This window comes from Hesperophylax consimilis, chromosome 5 (assembly GCF_061612785.1).
Source record: "Hesperophylax consimilis isolate HC1 chromosome 5, BYU_Hcon_1.0, whole genome shotgun sequence".
Taxonomy (NCBI): Eukaryota; Metazoa; Arthropoda; class Insecta; order Trichoptera; family Limnephilidae; genus Hesperophylax; species Hesperophylax consimilis.
Genome location: NC_142840.1, coordinates 24,044,493 through 24,066,652, shown reverse-complemented (window position 1 = coordinate 24,066,652; position 22,160 = coordinate 24,044,493). Strand labels below are relative to the sequence as shown.

At 33.8% G+C, this 22,160-nt stretch overlaps 1 protein-coding gene across 2 annotated transcripts in view; it reads right to left on the bottom strand.

Annotated features, from left to right (window-relative positions):
• The window catches only part of LOC149423679 (CD151 antigen-like), a 490,631-nt gene extending 473,232 nt beyond the window's left edge, over window positions 1–17,399 (bottom strand). For both annotated transcript variants that reach the window (XM_089631733.1, XM_089631734.1), the window contains exon 1: window positions 17,018–17,399. The gene's annotated coding sequence lies outside the window, so the exon portion shown is untranslated. The remainder of the gene's footprint in view (window positions 1–17,017) is intronic.
• Window positions 17,400–22,160: the final 4,761 nt, after the last annotated feature.

Here is a 22,160-nt window from a genome sequence, read left to right as displayed (position 1 = left end):
TCTTATTGGAAAACCCTGTATGTATTTCGATTATCTTTATATTTACCTAAAAAACGGAGAAAAATGAGTATCGCTAATTTAATAATTACCTCTTTAATTTTTTCGTGATCCGGTTAAAAACAAGATTATAGGCCCTTAATGAATGAATTGATATGTTTCCTGATAAACTTTAATTAAAATACGAACATATTATCACGATGTCGGAGCACGTCATCGTCCAAATCCTAATATTTTCGCATTTCGTTAACATTTATTATCAAGGCAAATGAAGCTGCTTGAACACGTGTTCCGATATATTATAAATTTACTAAAAGTTTATCACAAAAAGGCCTACAATCCCGTTTTAACCGGATTACAAATAATTTGAAGAAATGCGTAATAAATTAGCAAAATTCATTTTTCTCAGTGTAAAATTGATATATTTTTTTATTATTATTTTTATTTCTTGCTAGAGCAATCCTGTTGAGGTACAAAACTCATTGTAGGACGAGGGGAACTTACAATACATAGGTGGGAGTTAAAAAGTGCAATTTTACATGATAATCACTCGTTTCCATAGATATTTTTTAGAGACTTGTAAATAACTCTTGTAATTATTATTTCAAAAACCTTGTAAAATGTTTACCCCTCATTTTATAGATTTTCTGTTTATTTCTAAAATAAATTTTAATAAATGGATAATAATACAAGTCAGCCAGAAAGTTATGTAACCTTGTTTATATTCTTGAGTCAGCCAATAACAAAAGAGAGAAAACGTCAAAGTCAGAAAATGTCAACAAGGCAAGGACATCAACGTCATTACCTTCCCTTGCGGGAAACTGCGTGATGGTTATTTTTTAACCAAATTAACAAAAACCCTCGTAACATCCCAATTTTTCGACGGTGAAAGACGTTCAAAGTCAATCATTGCCATTCATGGAAAATTGCAACTAATTTACTGAATTCTTTAAAACAAGGATTGTCAATTACCAGCAGAACAGTCTCATATAAAAAAGGTCGTAGAGTTCTCTTCTCACGCCTCTCACGCTAGGCCTATAAATGGGTGCACGTTTTATGGGTGATTCCACGTACAAGTGAATAACGTGATGTTCGTATGGGTGGCTCTAATTTGTGAAATGTCGACGGGAGCCTCAGGAGTCTCCAAGATGGACTGCTAGACTAGCTCTTTATTTTTGAGCGGTTGAATATAAAATTAGTTTTAATTGTATTACACGCACTGCGTTATGTACCTTATAAAAAATTCTTACGAGTCAAAAAGAAAGAAGAATAAGCACCTACAAAATGATAAGATCTTTGACTCAGGTTTTCAGGAGATCACCTACCCTAGTGGGCTTGGGCAGACGTTGTCCTACCACAGTCCGCCTTCTGTGTATGAAAGTTAAAATTTGTGGTTGTATGCACTTTTGAATGAGACAAACAATTTTTTTTTAAATTCGTAGATTTTTTGTCCTAAACTATCCTATATTTCAAGCTGGAACCAACCATACACATAAACAAAATTTGATTGTAATCGGTTGGGCGGTTCCGGAGATGAGCGTGTACGAACACAGTGACACGTGATTTTTATATATGAGAACAATAAAAAAAATAAGTTACTACAATAGAAAGGCCTAAAATACATAGACAGGTAAAACATAGGTAACTCATAGGCACGCACACACTCAAAGGCACACAACATACTCAGGCATCTTTACACATAATGCTACGTATAAACGGGTCAAAATTGCCGATTGCGGTTGCTTTGTTCCTTTCCCGTAATTAGCGGCTAGGCTCGCGGAAAATTTGTCATGTTTATACGCACCCTAATACACCCTACACGACCAAACTCAATGAATACTAGTTAATGTGTAGGTGCTTAGAAACAATATTTTTTTTATCTTGATCTATTAACCATTTTTAGTTCAGTGGTGCAATTTGATTCGCATCTTAATTAATACAGTAGGTAGTAAATAAGTGAATATTCGTTGCCCATATTTATTTGTAATTTTTGTATTAGATAAGCCTTCGTTTTGATTAAATCTTGTCTTGTATGTATAATCTACATTTTCATTTATTATGTGAAATCAAACAATAGGTTTGTGCATTCAATTTTAAACCATAATATCCCTCGAACAGGTAATATTTATGTTAACACGTTGAACACCATTGTGGAAATGAAGACAAATTACCACTTTAAATTTGAAAAAAAAATACTCAGATGGCATCGGCGACCATCAAAACGTATTCCTTTTTTTTAACAAAATTTTCCAAGAAAATTAACTGCGGTCACCGGTGACCGTCATGGCGCTATGGGAGAAAAATTACGATTTTCATTATGAGGTCACCGGTAACCTACATGGCGTTCAAGGTGTTAAATGACTCATTTAATTATTTTATATCTCTTCTTTGTGGATATAAATGAGTATTATAGTAAATTTGCTCTTCTTTTCAGATTCGAATGTATTCTAAGAATGTATTATTTGTAATGGCCTAACTTTATGTAAAGTGACTAGATCCGAAGACCCAGATACTCCATCTTTCCTCTCCCTTTTCTCCGATAAGTCGCCCTCTTATTCGAGACTCACAACATTTTTATAATGATGACGTTATAGTTCCACCGGCTCCCGGCAGCTGTAAATTTTGTCCGGTATCATGTATCACACAAATAAAACAAAAAAAAATTTTACAAATAGTGTGTTTTTTGTCACTCAACTTTTCTTGTCTATCTTAACTATTGTGTTAGCCAGAAACATTTGAAAAAACTGTTATATTTAACACTTGGCCTGTAATAATTATCATTGGTTAGTTAAACTAAGAAAAAATAATGTCTTGTTGTAATGGTTAATTATCTTACCATAACGATGGGGGAGAAGAAAGAGTATATCTTCGAGGTTAATGTCAAAGGCCTTCATTTTATTTCAGATGAAATTTTAATTTTATTCGTCCACCCTTTGGTCTTTTCGCTCATTAATATTATAATTGGACACAGTGAGGTGACGAATAATATCTTTTCCCTTTTACCTAATTATTAGTATTATAATATTATAATACTAATTATATTATTTCAATATAAATACATATTACGAAATAAAGCCTTTTTCTATTATACATTTATTTGTTATTTTAGAAGCTAAAAAATAGCGAACAGGTAAATTAGGTAAAAGGGAAAAGAGGGAATGTGGTGATAAGAGAGGAAAGAGGGGGAAAGGGGTATACATGAAAATAGGGAAAAGGGGGAAAAGAGGGGAAAGGAGGGAAAGAGAGAAAAGGGGAAGAGATGAAAATGGGGAAAAGGGAAACGAGGGGAAAAGGGGAAGAGATGAAATAGGTAAAAGGGGAAAAGGGGCAGAGATGAAATAGGGAAAAGGCGAAAAGAGGGGAAAAGGGGAAGAAACGAAAATAGGGAAAATATGAAAAAAGTTTTCAAACAGGGTAAAGGAGTAAAAGATGGAAAAGAGGGAAAATAGAGTAAGGCAAGGAAAAAGAGAGGAAGGTGAAACAAAAGGTCTAGAAAACAATACGTAATGTATCCGCTGATCCATCATTTCCAAACTGGCTGTAAGTTACTGTGCGTAATGACTGATTAAAATCCATCCTTAGAGCAGGTAAGTGCCCCAAAATGTACCGGTCGCACCGGGATAAGAGTGTTCCTGCAGAAGGTGGCTCAATCATATCGTTTAGAATAAAATACGAAATAATTTTCATAGAAATCAGTAAATGGTTTTTTTAATAATAATTATGAAATAAGTGAGTGATGGATGACAAAGAAGAGTGAATGATGTATTGTTGTAATTAACTTTACGTTTCGGCATTTGTGATCTCAAAAAAGAGTGTTAAATAACAGATAAGGTAGATTTATGAAGTGCGTCCAAACAAAAGTTATTGGGGGGGTGGACAGTGGACAGGTACCAATGTATTTTGATTAATGGGTCTTTAGGCGTTCATTAGTATTATTCCGCAACAATGGCCCTGATAAATGCAATTAGATTAATGCGCACCTTAATTATTATTAATATGGGTTGGTACTATTTAATTATTTTCTAATGAAAATAATTAAGAGCGGGTTTTATAAAAAAAGTTGATGGACGGGGTAATCCCTCTGGCGCTAAAAACCCCATCTGCTAATTATTTTTGTAATAACATAACTTTTTTTCTTCCGGTGCACCAGGGTTACCTTCACCCTGTGGACTGCAGCCTGGAACAACTCTGTGAAACTACATTTGTACCAGTCACTTAGTTTTGGACTTTATATCGTCTTTTGGGATGCTATGTGGAGGGTATTTTTAAGGCTGGTAAAGAAAAAGGTATGAAGGGTTGGCAGAAATCTAGGGATAAGTCAGTGTGTCCAGGAGTGACAGACGAATGATCTATCCCTTCCGCTGTGGTGCAAGGCTATGGGTTAAGAGATACCAGTTGAAGAGGTCAAAGGGTCTCTCCAAACCTGCATCTCCCGATCCAGCACGCCACGCAACTGGTGGGCAGGTGCATCCTGAACACACCTCACCTGATGAAGTCGGGCACTTCTGCTAAACCTATGGCAGAGGTGTTGGTTATTCCTGAACACACCTCACCCGATGAACTCGGGCACCTCTGCTAAGCCTATGGCAGAGGTGTTGGTTATTCCTGAACACACCTCACCCGATGAACTCGGGCACCTCTGCTAAACCTATGGCAGAGGTGTTGGTTATTCCTGAACACACCTCACCCGATGAACTCGGGCACCTCTGCTAAACCTATGGCAGAGGTGTTGGTTATTCCTGAACACACCTCACCCGATGAACTCGGGCACCTCTGCTAAACCTATGGCAGAGGTGTTGGTTATTCCTGAACACACCTCACCCGATGAACTCGGGCACCTCTGCTAAACCTATGGCAGAGGTGTTGGTTATTCCTGAACACACCTCACCCGATGAACTCGGGCACCTCTGCTAAACCTATGGCAGAGTTGTTGGTTATTCAATAAATGGTTCCATGGGCAGCAGCACCCAAACTCACCTCCCAAATTGAATATATATTACAGCGCCCTTGAGGTGTTTTTGCACAAAAACGGCGCTATAAAAGTCATCCAGGTATTATTATTATTATTCCTCATATGAACCCCTCGCGGGGACCCCGTGACCTCCGGCCCTAAATCAGACGGCTCTTCAACGACGCGGTCAAAGACGTAAGATCTATTTTAAAAAGGCAAAAAGTATTATTTTATCAGAATGGGTGGTCGAAATTCAAAACGCTAAGTAAGCACATTTTACAGTGTGTGGTCAAACCTTGTAACAAGTTATTACGGTTATTTGTTCAGCATCCTAAATCAACAGTTACTGTGGCAGGGAACCGCCCGGGAAAGGTATTTCACGAAGACATGTTCACAAAGAGGCTGCGACTTAAATACAGATGTAAAACAATGTCAGCTTATAAGAAAAAATATATTCAAATTATACGAAGGGACTATCATACTCTATCGATTAATCGCAACATAAACATTTTATTAATGAATTATTAGGTTCGTGTTTAGCTCCTTTGCCCTTTAGACCCAGCAAAATGAGAGATCGCAATCCAGCCCATAATTTAATAATAAATTAGATATTTTCAATTTGAATATTGGTAGATATCAGTCGCGGTCTCTTAATGAATTTATTATTTATTTGTTCCGAATTTTAAAAAAGCTTTAATATTTTTTTTTCTAGCTGTAAACAGCACCCGGTACTGCATTTTAAGGACAACGACTCGACGAAGGAAAGCGGGCGAAATCATAGAGCTAAAGATACATCAATGGACGAAATACATAATATAATACATTCCCAATGCTCGAATGTCGCATAAACACAGAATTCTTAAGTTTGATAAATCAGCGTTTATTGAAATATTGTTTTAAGGCGAAGCTTAATGCTAAATCACTATTTTGATTAATCTTTATAAGGAATTGGTGTACATTATGAATACCAAAAAATATGCTTTAGATAAATTGAATGTTTTTCTATCGTTTCGCTTGAGTAGAATACAAATAAAAAAATAAATTACTGAATAAAAAATATAAATGTAAACTATTAAAAAAAAAATTTTCAATAGAAATGTATGAACGCGTAAGGAAACAACATTAAAAAAAAATACAACATTATAGCTAGGATTATCTGTGACAGTTTCACTTGATTAACTTTTTTGCTTTCTTATAAAATTATTTGCAACATAAATAAAAACCAGTTATGTGATTGAAATCGAACGTTTCTAGACTCCGTTTGTCAAGTGATTTTAATGCCTATTACCAACAATATATGTAAGGTATATCAAGAATATTCACTTTTTTGGCTAGAAGCTTCCTCTTAACGGATTCATACAATTTAACAATATTAGTATCGAGTAACGATAATTTTGCTAAATAAGTTAATTTTTTCTATCTTCTCGTACTTGCTAAATTGATCCTTAAATAAAAACCCGTCAATCGGTCTAGCGCCTTCATGCGTTGTCGGCATTGTATAATTTCACGATACGGAAAACTTCTCAAAGCCATTCTTTACGAGTCCATTTGGTTATAAGATGTCATTTAAATTCAAGCATAGCGACAGTTTCTCGGACGGTTCGACTTCGAATTATTGAAGTTTTTTCATCCTCGAAAATAGAAACGGTCTTTTTATGAACTAATCGAATATCATTAATCGAAAGAAGCGGAGAAACTCTTTTAACTTTTTAGCAACTGCTGGAACCTGTCGCTTAAAACTTTACATCCTAAGCTCCTATCCTAGGCACTAAGCAAATTTAAAAAATACGCTTTTTGCGACAAAGAAATTGTTTCAAAAGTTTTAACACCTGTTTTCTTCTTGTTGAAAAATAGAAAACATTGTTTCGTGTATTTGCGGCACGTTCCAGAGTGGAAAATACTCTCAGCATCTTCCTGGCGTAGACCACAATCCAGAATTGAAACAATGCTTGAAATGGCTTTAACCGTGTTTGGTGGTTTAATCTGGATAATACAGCCAGGTATTTTCTCACCTTTCTCTTCCTCATTTCCTTCCTCTACCCGTCACCTTCAGCATCACAACATACCCCAATTATGGTGATGCCATAGTCTCACTGGCACCAGACGATCGGAAGCAGTTGGTAGTCTTGTGTGGTATTCACATAAAAAAAAATGTTCTATATTTTATGCTCCAAAGCTCACGATAGAAATAACGTTGCAAACCAAAAATAGCCTGAAAAGCTGAAAATTATGTTTATCAACTTCAGGTATTGCACAAATAGATGTAGTTACTTATTAGTCGTGCAAAACATTGATTAAGGTTTTCGAGAGAAAATAATTTTAATGCCAATAATAATCATGATCGCTCTTCTTGTGACTTTACTCCGACGAACTAAACTTGTTTTGCAACAGAGAGCTAAGAGAAAACTTTTAACTGAAAACCGATTCAAGTGACAATCTGATAGTATTAATACGCTTGCGTCTGGACGATGTAGGCCCTCTGATTGGTCAAATTTAAATTGTTTGTTTCGGTTAAATTCCGCTAACTTGAAAATTAAGACCCGATTTCATACTAAAATAGGATCACCAGATTTCTTCAAAAGCATCTTTTCTGATCATATAATTTTTGGATAATATCGAAGAAAATATCTTTTAGAAAGTTCACAATCCATTGGATTAATTACATTACAGTAAAAATTATCCACAATTACGTATTGAAATTTGACGTTTATCATTATTCACGCAAAAGACACATTGTTCAGTGTTGTTCTCTTTATTATACCTACGCGATGTTAAAGAGTCAGTGGGTAACTTGGATAAATTCACAAAATCAGATATGTAATGAAAGTAATTAGGGATGAAGCTATTCGTTATTTTTATTTGCTTTCAGTGTACTTTATCCTCGATTTTACAATGGACGCAAACCAGCCTAAAAGACTAGGGTTGATAAAAATAGCCTAATTATTCAACCTTCCCTCAGTAGCCGGACGACCACGTTTGCGTAATTTAATTTTGAAATTAAACCTTAAAATAAAATTTAAACACGATATTATAAACCTTCCCTGTTTTACAATTTAATGGCTGAAAGATACGATTAATTGTATCCATTTCACCTGAAATCTTTGAGAAACAAGATTTTCCAGGCAAAATTAATTGATCATTTATGGTGCTAAATTATCGGAGATTCATTCAAGCAAAATTAAAAGATGCTGCGGATTTGCCAGCTGTTGGATTATGGGGAAAATTTCCTACTCATCTTTTATCCTTGCGGTTGTGGATTCAAGTGATCCTGTGATTTGGAAGGACCTGGGAAATTCAAGCCTTTGCGGATTAACGCACCGGCACGCTTCCAGTTCCTCTCCAACATACTTGAGCCTTTCAATTTCAATAACAACTGTCATGAATTTTTATTACTTCACTATTGTATTTATGTCTATTTTTTCTAGGGTTGCTATCTAAAATCTTTTCTAAATGTAAATATACCACACAGCTTTTTGTGTCTTAGTGACAATCGAGTGCCGAAAATAAAGCAGAAAATATTCAGATAATGAACGCTCTTAATATCGCCATTTTTAATGGGAATACCGCACAAGAGTCCCAACTGCTCTGACCGTCTGGAGCCTAAGAGACTTTGACATCTTCGATCGGGGTATATTGTGGGGCGTAGGTAGTGGGGAGTGAAAGGAGATGTGGAAGAAGAATATGGGGATGTGCCCATTGCTATTCAGATCTGGTCAAGATTCAAACAACGTTTTTAATCTGAATGGTGGTCTTACCTTATGAGGAATATTTCTAATCCAAAAACTCTAATTTAAAATATTTGTTAATAAAAGTATTGTATTTCTCTGTCAAGATTTTCACGTTTGAAGGTTGTATTTTTAATGATTTAGTATGAAAATAAGATCTTTGGTACATATATATACCTAAAATAACGTGAATATTTTGCGCGATTGCTGTAATCGAAGTTGAGCCACTATTAAAATCTTTTGCAATCGAAAGTTATTACTCTTATCTCAGAAAACGTATGATTATTTTGTCCTACTTTTTGCCGAAAACCATGAAAGATTAGCCTTCTATGTTCTGCAGTTCGAGTAAAGCTTTGACTCAGTGCGGTTAGATCGAAAACTGATAACATATTGTAATACGTCAAAATCAGAAGCTATTTATTTCCCCTGTGAAATAAACAAAACTCTATTAAGACCGAGATAAGGCTGTATCGGCCAAGAGATATAATAAATAATACAAAATAATATATAAAATAAAATTGAATAAATCCTTACACTGCATGAAGTTGGTTGCGAAATGTGGGCAAAATATAACAAACGAACCAGGCAACTTCTCAATACGACTAGAAACTCACTTAAGCAGCAAGTAGGGCTATTAATTAACAGGACACTGCCACCGTAGGTCAGATGTGGTTGTCGGGAATAGAATGAAGCAGTAGTGGTAGAAAATATAACAAACGAGCCCGGCTACTTCTCAATACGCGTAGAAACTCACCGAAGCAGCAAGTAGAGCTATTACTTAATAGGACACTGCCACCGTAGGTCAGATGTCGTTGTCGGGAGTAGAATGAAGCAGTAGTGGTAGAAAATATAACAAACGAGCCAGGCTACTTCTCAATACGCGTAGAAACTCACCGAAGCAGCAAGTAGAGCTATTACTTAATAGGACACTGCCACCGTAGGTCAGATGTGATTGTCGGAAGTAGGATGAAGCAGTAGTGGTAGAAAATGTAACAAACGAGCCAGGCTACTTCTCAATACGGGTAGAAACTCACTGAAGCAGCAAGTAGAGCTATTACTTAATAGGACACTGCCATCGCAGGACACATATGGTTGTCGGGAGTAGAATGAAGTATGAATGAAATGGCGGTATAAAATATACCAAACGAACCAGGCTACTTCTCAATACGGCTAGAAACTCACTTAAGCAACAAGTAGGGCTATTAATTAACAGGACACTGCCACCGTAGGTCAGATGTGGTTGTCGGGAGTAGAATAAAACAAGAGTGACAAAAATATATATATTTATATCTGCCAGTACAGAATATAAATTAATTATAATATATGTACATTCTAACGCAGCATCACGTTGATTGGTCAAATACATTGTAAATATTGTTTCGTATTTGTGATCGAAGAACCGGTGGATGGAATCTGTTGGCCATAAATTGATAATAGTTTGTCTGGTCTTTAGTTGTTAGTAATAAGACAGAGAATTGTAAAAATATATTATGTATATATTTTTACAGCGCCCTATAGGATATTTTTTACAAAAACGGCGCTATACAAATCATACAAATATTATTATTGTTAAAATTTTGAGATGACGAATAAAAATACAGAGTAATCTATTGTGTCAAAGTGGAGTCACATCGCCAAACACCTGATGACACCCTGGTGAACTTTATCAGGTGTACTGTACTGGGGTTACCAAAGAAACAAGGTGAAGCCGGGGAGGTAGCACAACTGAGTACTCAAGGGAGCTAAACGGGCTGTCTAATCATATTGAAGTTGGCAAACTTATGTGCACACCTCCCTTAAACGGGATATTGTTTTTAACAGTTCACATGGAAGTAAATTCACGAGGTGAAAGAAAGATTGATCAGCGCTCAGTGATTTATCTGTCGTTGAGTTTTACTTCCGCACTGAAAATAATAATGATAAGAATTTAAATTTAAATTCATTTTTAGAAAACGAATTTTATAAAATATATTATGATAAAACTATACTAACAGGCCGAACGATTAGTCATAATAGACCCGATATAGTTTTACATGACAAAATTTAAAAAATAACTTACATCATTGATGCCGCTATTCCAAATTTCTGTAATATTAAAAAATCTGTTAATGAAAAAATAAGAAAATACACAGATTTAGGAAATGAGATAAAAAGAATTTGGCATTCTCAGACTATAAAAATATTATCATTTATTATTTCGGCTACTGGCATTATTCCTAGCTCTATCATTCAAAATTTAGGCGTATTAGATCTATCAAAAAATTTATATATAAAAATGCAAAAATCAGTCATTTTTAATACATGTAGGATTACGAAAGATTTTTTAAATATTTATGTTGAGGGATCAGTAGGATTTATAGGCCCTGTTAGGAGTTCTACCGAGCCGAACCCTCTGATATGAAAATATCTGGAGCCGGTAAATTATTATTTTCCCATTTGATCTCTGGTGATTTGAGGTTTTGTTCTTGTATTATTTTGTATTTATTTTGCTTATATAATGCGCTTGCATAATGTGAATTGATTAGATGATCATTTGTGGAAAAGTGTGTGGAAAGGTTTAGTTTTTCCTGTGGGAAAGATTTAAACCTGACATAAAGTCGGGAAAAAAAGGTTCTTTATTTTTAATCTCTTTATCATAATGCTCGTACTTATTGTATTCACTAGTTTCGGTTATAACCTAACCTTCTTCAGCACACTATTATTATTATAAAGTGGTTATAATGTCAAGCGTAGAGAGATTGCTTTCTTGAATAATAATAATAATAATTTATTCCAGAAAGTATGCAGGGGTAGTGAAATGCAATCATTCCATAATTCAGAGTAACACAAATAATACATGCATAAAATAAAAACAGAAAAGTGGTGGACAAATACGAATTAGAAATTATGCAAGAAGTCGTAAATAGAGTCCGTCTTATTTACTCGTATTTGACCGTTTCCCGACTCCAGGCAGCGTATATACATTATACACGGTCTGTGCCATAAGATTCCCGTGCGGTGGCGGAGAAGGGCTCTAGAAGAGTGAACTCTTCTCTCCAGGAACATTTCTGTACCACTACAGTACCTTGGAAGACGGAAAAGTTGGCGGAGGTGACTTTTAGGTTACGCAGTATAATCTACCAACAGTTCTGACGTACGCAGCGATGTGCAGAACGCATTGAACAATTTTGTTTTTAAGGCGATGCCATACGTAGTAATTCAAAATCATGTGTTTTTGGTTTGAAAATTTGGTCGCCTAGAAATGTTTCGGATGCTTTAATTAAATACTGCGAGTTGAATACACCTTGGTCTTTGAAATAATCAAGTATTTTTTAGATAAGTCATTTTATAAGCCCAGAAAAAAATAATGTAAAGGCCCATGAAAACTGCTTTAAAGTTCAAAATCTCCTACTTACGAACCCATTTTCGGTTATGATATATACAAAATTAAGTTATTTATAAAATGATCGAAAAAAAAATTAATATTTATGCCTGAACATTCACAAAATAAAATAAAAGGCACTTTTGGCCATGTTTTTTTCATGCATAAATCAAAACAGGTGGATGGTGTTAAGCGGGAATTTAAACCTTATCGCCATCTACGTAAGGTTTGTTATTGAAAGCGGCTCAATTTAAAATATTACACGACGTAGTGCATTGCCTTAACGTTTGTGCTGCAAAAGTGAAAACGCCTTGACAGCATACCTACTTGAAATCACTCTTCTTTGTCTATTTTATTATGTATTTATTAAATTATGTATTTGTGCGTTAAGTTTTACTTCCACGCTTATACCTTATAAATAATTCGCGCAGTCAGGAAGCAAGTGCATGAAAAGATGGAAAAGAAAGCTGCTATCTTGGTCACATCAAGAGAGGCTCCTAACATATGGGTTATTTTATTGATAATCCAGAGGTTGGTGGAGGACAAGCTAGAAAAAAAATCACATAATATGGCTTCAAAACAATAAATATTAAATTTATTTTTCCTGTGTCTGTTCTCATATTTTTCCTCGTTTGATTAGTGATGAAATATCGTAAATAATATTATTCGCGTCATTGATTATGATTTTTTTCCTCTAAGAGATATCTCAACTGAAAATTCTTTTCTTACTTAACTATATTAAAATTCTACCAGAAATTTCCAGACTCGATGTTCAACTGCCCTTAGTTCTGAGTGATTTGAAGTACCTTTACATTAATTCATTCAGATACGAGATTCCACTTGTGTTTACAAAAAAAAATAGGTCAACATCTGCCAGGTCCTCCACGTATATTTGTTAATTCAGAGCAAGACCGAATGTGTATATTAAAAATACAAACATGGTAGTTTATATTACAGACATTTAAAAGATCTCTCGTTTATTTATTTTGATCGTATTTTAGGAAATTAAAAGATTTTTTTTTTTAAATAATATAAAAAATTCAATGATGATTTCTGTGAGTCTGAATGGTTTATACTTCCATAATATAATACCTATCCATTGATGTAATCATAGTACCTATGTATTATTTTTTTATAAAACTGTGTTGATATTTTGATTGAACATTTGGATTTTTCGCCTGTGATTGTTGTAGGTATATAACCTGGTCCTTTTCATGTAATATTTTGTTCCATATAATAAATTAAAAGATGCTGCGAATTCTCCAGCTGTTGGATTATGGATAAAATGACCTTCTAATCATTCATCCGTGCGGTTGTGGATTCAAGTGGTCCTGTGATTTGGAAGGACCTGGGAAATTCAGGCTTTTGCGGATTAACGCACAGGCACGCCTCCAGTTCCTCTCCAAAACACTTGAGGCTTTCAATTTCAATACTCTTGAATTCTTTTTAGCAAAATTATTCCTATGGTAACTGTAATGAAATATCTAGTTTTCAATAAAAAAAATTCTTAAGATCAGGAAATATGTTTCCACTCAGGATCGGCAGGAATCATGTCATAAGATTTTTCTATTTGACAGTTTTTTTTCAAGATGAGTTAGTTACTGAACAGGTCTATTCCCTATAAAATAAGCATTAGTTTCAGTTAAAAAATATATCGAGATTTTCTCAGAGAAGTTCATTGACCCAGATTACTAACAAGCCCTGAAATGGATTTCACATATTTTTTTGCATTTTTTAAACATGGCAACCGAATGAAATTATCTCATTGTATCAAATTACAAGATTATCGAATAATTTACTTGCCGATGACATAAAACACAGCGGTTAATAGTCCAGTCAGTGGGGGATAAAAAAGGGCTCCACCTTGCAAAAGGTTAGGTAGTAGCGATTTTCACATATGTTGTTAAGATTGGGACTCTAAAGAAAAAAAAAAGTTTTCGACCTTGGGGGGGTCGAGCTCGATCCGCCATCTTGGATTGAAGGTGCCAAAATTTGGTTTTTTCAAAATAATTATGAAGTGGTTGATTTTACAACCAAATTGTTGAAGGTAAACTTAAAGACAACTAAATTACCTACATTTTTTGTAGAAAGTTTTTTTTTGTAAGTCTAATAGGTAACGAGTTACAGCGGTTGAAAGAAGAAAATTTTGACAAAAAATTGTAAAACTCCAGTTTTCTTGATAAATTTTGTACGAACATATTACAGAATATCATTTTAACGTATTTCTACGTTACAATATACTTATATAGCATCATCCGTGTACTCGATGATGTTGATTTGTTATAGTGGGATCCTAGTCTACAGCTGACTTGGCAACACTGATTGAGTCCTGGTTACAGGACGTTGCCTGGATGCTCATGTCTGCAGATGTTCTTTTCGATGAAACAATGCCAGTTCAAGTTTCACAAGAACGATTTTTAGCCAATGAAAATAACAAAGTCCGTCTGATTTCGATGCTTACAAAGCAATTTATACAGGATGATTTTACAGTTAAGCAGGCTCAAGAAGATGCTGATGAGTTGATTGTGAATACTGCGATTTCCTTGTGTTCATCATATGACGCTGTTTTCATTATTGGCGAAGACGTTGATCTCCTAGTTCTGCTGACAGCATTAGCACCACCCAAAAGTAGTATATATCTTCGCAAACCCGGGAGAGGCAAAACTTTTGAAAGACTGTGTTCCGCGAATAGTGTGAAATACAAAGAGGCGGCTGAGAATATTCTGTTTCTTCATGGCATTTAGCGGCTGCGATACAACATCGTCCTTCTTCAACCAAGGAAAAACAAAATTTTGTTCGCTTGTGCAAAACGACAAAAGACTCAATGCCATGATAGGAATCTTCAAACAACATGATGCAACACCAGAAGACATAGCAGTTGCAATAACACGCTTTCTTGTTGCTTTGTACGGGGGTGACATGGATAAGGAAACCTTGGAAGAAGTCCGCTACAAACTTTTCGCAAAGTCGACAGCAAAAAGCAAATTCAATCTTGCCTCTTTGCCACCAACGAACGACGCTGCACGGTACGATGCATTTAGAACGTACCATCAAGTCCAAAAATGGTATGGAATCGAAAAAAATCCAGAAACTGGGGCTGGAAACGTGACACCAACGGGCTTGTTCCAGTAAGAATGACAAAGAAACCAGCACCCGAGACTTTATTAAAATTTATTTCATGCAATTGTAAAAAAGGATGCGGCGTTGCATGTAGCTGCACGAAAGCACGATTGAAGTGTTCTATTGTATGTGGGTGCTGTAATGGTCAAACATGGTGAAATTCGCTAGAGGTTCACATCGATGTCGAGGACGAAGAAGAAGAGATTTTGTCAATGAAAGCCCAGAATCTCAGTATCACAGGCAATGAGTTAGATGATGACATTGGTGACGAAGACTGTTATTAAGTAACATAATTTATAGTAACATAATTCATAGTAATGTAACATAATTTCGAAATCTACCATCGCTGGTATATCTGTGGAGTAGACCTACTGGAGATACCACAATAAAAAAAATGCGCCATGTTCTATACCTCATGGTGGTGTGGAAATGATTTTACAAAATTATTATAATTATGTAATGAATAACCCGAAAAAATTACAAAGTTGGGAATTTCATCATTTTTTAGAAAAATATTCACATTTCCGCCACTGTAACTCGTTACCTATTAGACTTACAAAAAAATACCATTTACAAAAAATGTAGGTAATTTAGTTGTCTTTAAGTTTGCTTTCGACAATTTGGTTGTAAAAACGACCACTTCACAATTATTTTGAAAAAAACAAATTTTGGCACCTTCAATCCAAGATGGCGGGTCGAGCTCGACCCTCCCAAGGTCGAAAACTTTTTTTTTTCCTTAGAGTCCCAATCTTAACAACATATATCAAAATCGCTACTACCAAACCTTTTGCAAGGTAAAACTCCCCACTGACTGGACTATAAGGTATTTCTCACTATCATTCCACACAAAATGAACGTATTTATATTTTTTATGTAAGTTTTTTGTTGTTGTACATATTTAAATTTAATTGCTCTTCATCATACAAATAAAAAATTCATAATAAATTTAATTAACGAAAATAGGTGATTAATTTGAACTATTTTTTTTTAAATAATGGATACCTGTACAAGGATTGTATTAGTACACAGGAAACTAAGTTTCTATTTAAAAACTATGTATATTTAAATAAATAAAATATAATATAAATGTTAGTCACATGAGAATTTACATGTTAGGGGCAAAAGTGCAGGTACAATTAAAAATACGGAAAATCTCTTTTAATAAGTGCTAATTAAATTTTGAAATACCCAATTCACGATTTATATTTTATATCGACGTGGTTGCATCAATTTAAAATTCTGTTGAATTCTGAGAAAGACAATTTTTTGTTTACATTTTGCGTTCAATTTTTCATTAGCAATAATTAATTTTCGCTGATCTTTAAAACTGTGCCGTAAAGCTATTTCTAGAATCTAGGGCTGATCTGTAAATTATACAAAATCATTTCTAAATATATATATATACAACTCTGTTAGTAGTTCATTTTTATTCGCATCCTTCGGGCCCAAATGCTAATGTTCTAACCAATGAAGGAATTTTTTCCATATTCCAAATCGACTTTGATAATAATCGCACTTAAAATACGATAATATTTCGATGGGAGAGTAATACTGGTATGTATTTTATATAATTTAAATAATATCTCGAAAATATTTTATTGAAAAAATAATTTAGGTGACATGAAAAATTTCAAATTTAATGTAAATAAACTATTTAAGATAAGTACCTTGTCGAATCAAAATATAATTTAATAATGTAATGTATTATAACTTGGTTTTGTTTTAGTTTTCTATCTCTTATAATTAATACGTGTATAATTTTACAAGGCCGTTGAAGCACATAACATAACGACGCTTCTTTGATATTTGCAAACATTTATTTATAAATTTAAAATTACTCGCATAAATTAAGTGCCAACATACCTGTTGCGAAATATGCTTCACAGTGTCATCCACGCGTGAATTAGTAGCAAAGTTCTTTTCAAGTAGCAATAACAATTCTAATCAGTTCAACAAAAACCATTAAAAACTGGAGGATAAAACAAAATAATCACTAAAATAAATTCACTGTACACAATATATTTTCATGTTTTTTTAATCAAAACAATTTTTGAACTTATCTAACACTTAAAACATAAACAGATCTTACCGTTGTAAAGTAATATATAAGTTTTGCACAAATTTTTATTCGTAGAACTGTCAAAAATGTATTCGAATACGTAATGGCGCGTAATATTTTTCAAAACAAACACGCGAAATGTCAAAAATTTCTGGCGGGCTCCGATACACAGTACCAGCCGGTCGATCCGTTTCGACAAACTGACGGCGAGTCGGCAACACCAAAACACGGCCCCGAAGGCGTCAAATGATAATAGTACCTACACGCTCACGTAAAGCGAGTTTGGCGCGCAATCGGGCCGGGCTCACGTAGACACTAGCGCCATCTAGCGGCTGATGGGCCAAACGTGACTTACGGCCAAAGCAGAGGATATCCAGATCAAGAAGAATTTCCCATTTCTCAGGTATTGTACTCTCATTTATAATGATTATTGATGTTATTTAATACTACATGGTACAAGTATTTGTATTCTGTTGCAGTATTTTCTAATTCTAATGCATATATGAACCTACAGGGCCGTCTTAACTCTTAGGTACTTAGCGCGCCAAAACATCCACCGTAGATTTCCTAGCTAACCACTTTCGTCTCGATGTTATGGTATTTTGAACCTTAAAAAATGTTCGTAACATTTTTTTTATTCGCTTAGCAAAGAAATAATGCTTCCTGATATTATTCTAGCTTGTCGTTTCGTCACTTACAAATATTTATTTGTATTTTAAAGAACTCTTAATAAGAATTTAGCTCGGTAATAGAATAATTTTCAAGAATACTTTCGTATTCCTTCATTACATTATATGCTTTCATAACATTGTAGAGAAAAAAAGCATTTCATTGAATACAAGTACCTAGCTATCCTGCGCCAGATACATCTTATTAGATGCATAAATCTAAAATATATTAACACATTATCGGGTGAAAAGACACAATTTACAAAAACATAATTTACAAAAACTTGTTATTACGAAAATAGTGTCAGCCGGTATACGGCGGGCTAGTGGCATTTTACCCCCGGCGTACTGAGGGTTAAGCCGTGGGCACATTGAGTTTGGGGGTCATTTTTGAAAGCCAAAAACCTACAGAATTGTTCATAAATATTCTAATAATGTAACATTTCGTCATTATATGAGGAAAATGACTCCTACATGAACAACGTGTTCCGATATATTCTAAATTGAAAAATATTTTATAAGGAAATGGATTGCAATCACGTTTTTAGCAGGATTTCAACAAATCATTTGTCTATGTGAAAACGATTCATGTTTCAATATCATTTTTTGTGGGTGAATTTGTCATTTTTCATTTCATAGGTATTTTAAAATAAAAGTATTTATTTTTAATATACATCTACATTTTATTGTTCGTTTTTTTTTGTTTTGTACAGCAAATCACTTTCCATGAAATTTAGTATTTATCATCTAACAAACTTTGAAAGTTCAATCGTCGATGAAACATTGGAAACTTCCCAAAACACTTTTAACATTCTTCAACATCATTCATCAATCATCATCATGTTATTTCAGAAATAAAAAAAAGTTATATCAGTTCTAATTGCATAATACAGCAATAATGTAGTGAAACGACGCCAAAGTTTAAATGGCGAAAAACATTTATTTATTCATATGCAAACAAAAACATATGTCACTTATCCCACTAGCCTGGGGCAGCCCTGTGTCGAGAACATAACATACAATAAACAATCGATCTATCTACCTATATAAATAAAAATATAAATGTTCGTCAGAAAGTTTTTCACCAATTGCTTTGAAATTTTGTCAACGTTGCATTCGAATGAATACGCATGTGTTTTTATATATTTATACATTATAATATAGAATTCACCCGTGACAGGTAAAAAATTCTTTTTTTTAAACTTGGAACCCTTTGTATGAATATGTTAAAAAATTCATCAAGTTATAAAAATAATAATTTATTCCATATTTAAAATGTGCGTTGTATTTGTAGTGAAAGATTAAAATATATTTTTTAAATCAAATCTTTTAGTATATATTTTTAGGATCATAACTTGTATCTTGTAAGATTCTTCTGGTTAAATCTTACAGATTTATTTTCAACATAAATATAATATTTAAGAGCATGACTTTAATACGAAATTAAAATATTAGCCATATAACGAAGTAATCAGTTTTCGGGATCCTCAAAAACCATTAGACACTTTCGACGTCGAACTGCGAGGTAGGGTCTCTTGTCATGGATATTTTCTATGTGCAATTTCACTTAAATTGTAAACAAAATTATTTTTAATTTATTCGAGCTACAGAGCTTTGAAATTAATTACCTCGTAAAAAATAATGTAAAAGTTATATCTTATTTGAGATTTTACATTTGACTAAAGTACTATTTATTCTTTGGATCTTAGGCTATGTTGCGCTTAATCTTCTTTGGCTAATGTTTCAGACGGCGTTACAGTGTTCATTATCAGAGCAGATGTGGCTTATGATGGCAGATTTAATACCCCAAAAATAAATCACGATATAATTTTTAAATATTTTTTGAGAAAAATAAAAATGAAACCGGAGTAGTTACTTACTCGTACCAACAAAGAGTATATTATGTGGAATGTTGACTCAATTATTTAACGCGTATTCTGGCGAAAGTTGTAAAATTGAGTTAAATTTACCGGTTTTCATAACAATGTGTCCACCTGGACAAGTTCAGTTCTTATTCCTTCATCACTGTTGATAAATAAGCAGGAGGGAATGTAACAGTCGTGCTGCTTCTGTTTCCATAAATGGCTACCGCTATAAAAACCTGATGAGAAGTTTCATTCATGGGCTCATACAGATGACTTACCATTATAATATTTGCTTGTTGCTGGTTACTGATAGATGTAAGTATGGTCGGTTACTGGCTGATAGTCAACAGAGATTTTTTCATAAAACAAGATTATTATGATAAAAAAACCCATGCGGTACATTATGTTACTACAAAACCATTCGGGGAAATGGGATAACATTAAATTAATTTAGTATTTCAAAAGTTACTGTTGTTCATTTGCAAACTTTCGGTAAATAAATATCCCTGGCAATCTGACAGCTGATGAGATATGAATAGTTCCACCCTTGTTAAACCCTTTTTCGCTACGTTTGATGACTTAGCAGGGGTGTCCGGGTTCATGGAGTGAGGATTGTCCAGGTCTTGACCCTTCAGAAACCCTTGAAAAGACCCTTCACACAGCACCCCCAAATATGACACAGGCCCTGCGGCAAATTATTTTCCTCAGGGCCTTCTGTTTTGGATAAATGAAAAAAAGGAACGGGCTGATGAGATGAATAGTTAGGTTCTTAAAACCCTTTTCAAGTTGCTGGTTGAAATGGCTGTTGAGATGAATAGTTAGGTTCTTAACATCCTTGTAAAGCGGCTGGATGACATAGCTGCTGACATGAATAGTTAAGTTCTTAACACCATTTCTCTTCCTCTTCTCCACCACCTCCTCCACTTCCTTCACAATATTTCCAAAATGTTTTCAAAGCGTAGTTCTACTGGCTCATTAATAATGGCAGCACCACTAAGAAGATATTCAAATAATAATATAGTAAATTGATTCCCAAAATAACAGTTTTTTTCCCGATTTTGTACACACGTCTTGCCTAAGCATTTTCGGAAAGCCATGTTGAACATTTGCGGTTGTAAGAAGACCATTTTTCACCAAGTTTTAAGATTGATTTGTTTTCTTCAACCAAAATTGACAATAACGAATGTTGGATGTCGACAAGTTTTCCATTTACGAGTATTTTTGTAGATGCTTCAGTAAGATATGGTTTTATTTATCATATACCTGCTATTTATTATTGTTGTAAACTAGAAACATAGTTGTTACCTACGTCCTAATATAATTCTTAGATGCATATATATATATATATATATATATATATATATATATATATATCCATCTAAGAATTATATATATATATATTTATATGTGTGTGTATTTAAGAAAATACTTTTTACGATGTAGCGGTAGCTACTACTAGGTTCCAAAAAATCAATACATGCAACGCGCATCACTTTGGAACCTACGAGTAAGACGACGAATTTACGCAGCATCTATCTATCTGGAATAATAGCAAAGCCGCCATCATACCTACTAGCGATTTGTTCTAGAACGAGTAGTAACTGAGTTAAAGGCAAAAATTAATCACATGTATTTGTTATTTCGTTTTAAATACATTTATATTTTCTTCTAATTTTATTTTTTACACTGAGATCATGAAAATAATATTGGTAGTTCTTATTCGAAGTATGTTACAGTTAAATATGACCAAAGGAGATAGGGTCCCATTAGTTCAGTTGGTAAAGCGGAGCTCCGGCAAGGTAAGGGTCCTGGTTTCCTGGTCCTAGATGTGATCGTATCTTTTTCTAATTTTTCTATTTCAAAATTTTGCTTAAGAATCGCTAAATTGTCTTCAACACTATATTGTTTATCTATAGATAAAATAATAATTAATTTGTTCAAATGATAAGATATTTAACTTCTTCAACACTTCCCTGACTTTCGTATATCAATTTTACTTCGGTATAATTCTCATAGATCTATTTTGTAGTTTTGTCATATATTTCATATTTCCGTTGTTGAATAAAAAAAATATTTTAATAATTAATGTGTCACGGTAAAATGATTGGTTAGTACACATTTTTTGCTGCACCGAGAATCTTCTTATTCTTCCCAAAAGTAAGATTTTTTGGAAATTTTTTTATAGTAATATAGGTAATAAACAGTACGTACTACCGGCTGCATGAAATTTATGTACAATTATTTACATAAATGACTCACTCCTGATATAGTTGTTAAATTTAAATATAATTAAACCTTCGTTTATGTGTTCATAAAAGTAAAATAAAATGTTGTAATAAAATGCGTTTTTTTTATAATAAAATTTGTTTGTAATATATACAATCTAATCACATTTCCATTTGAAAATATCGAGT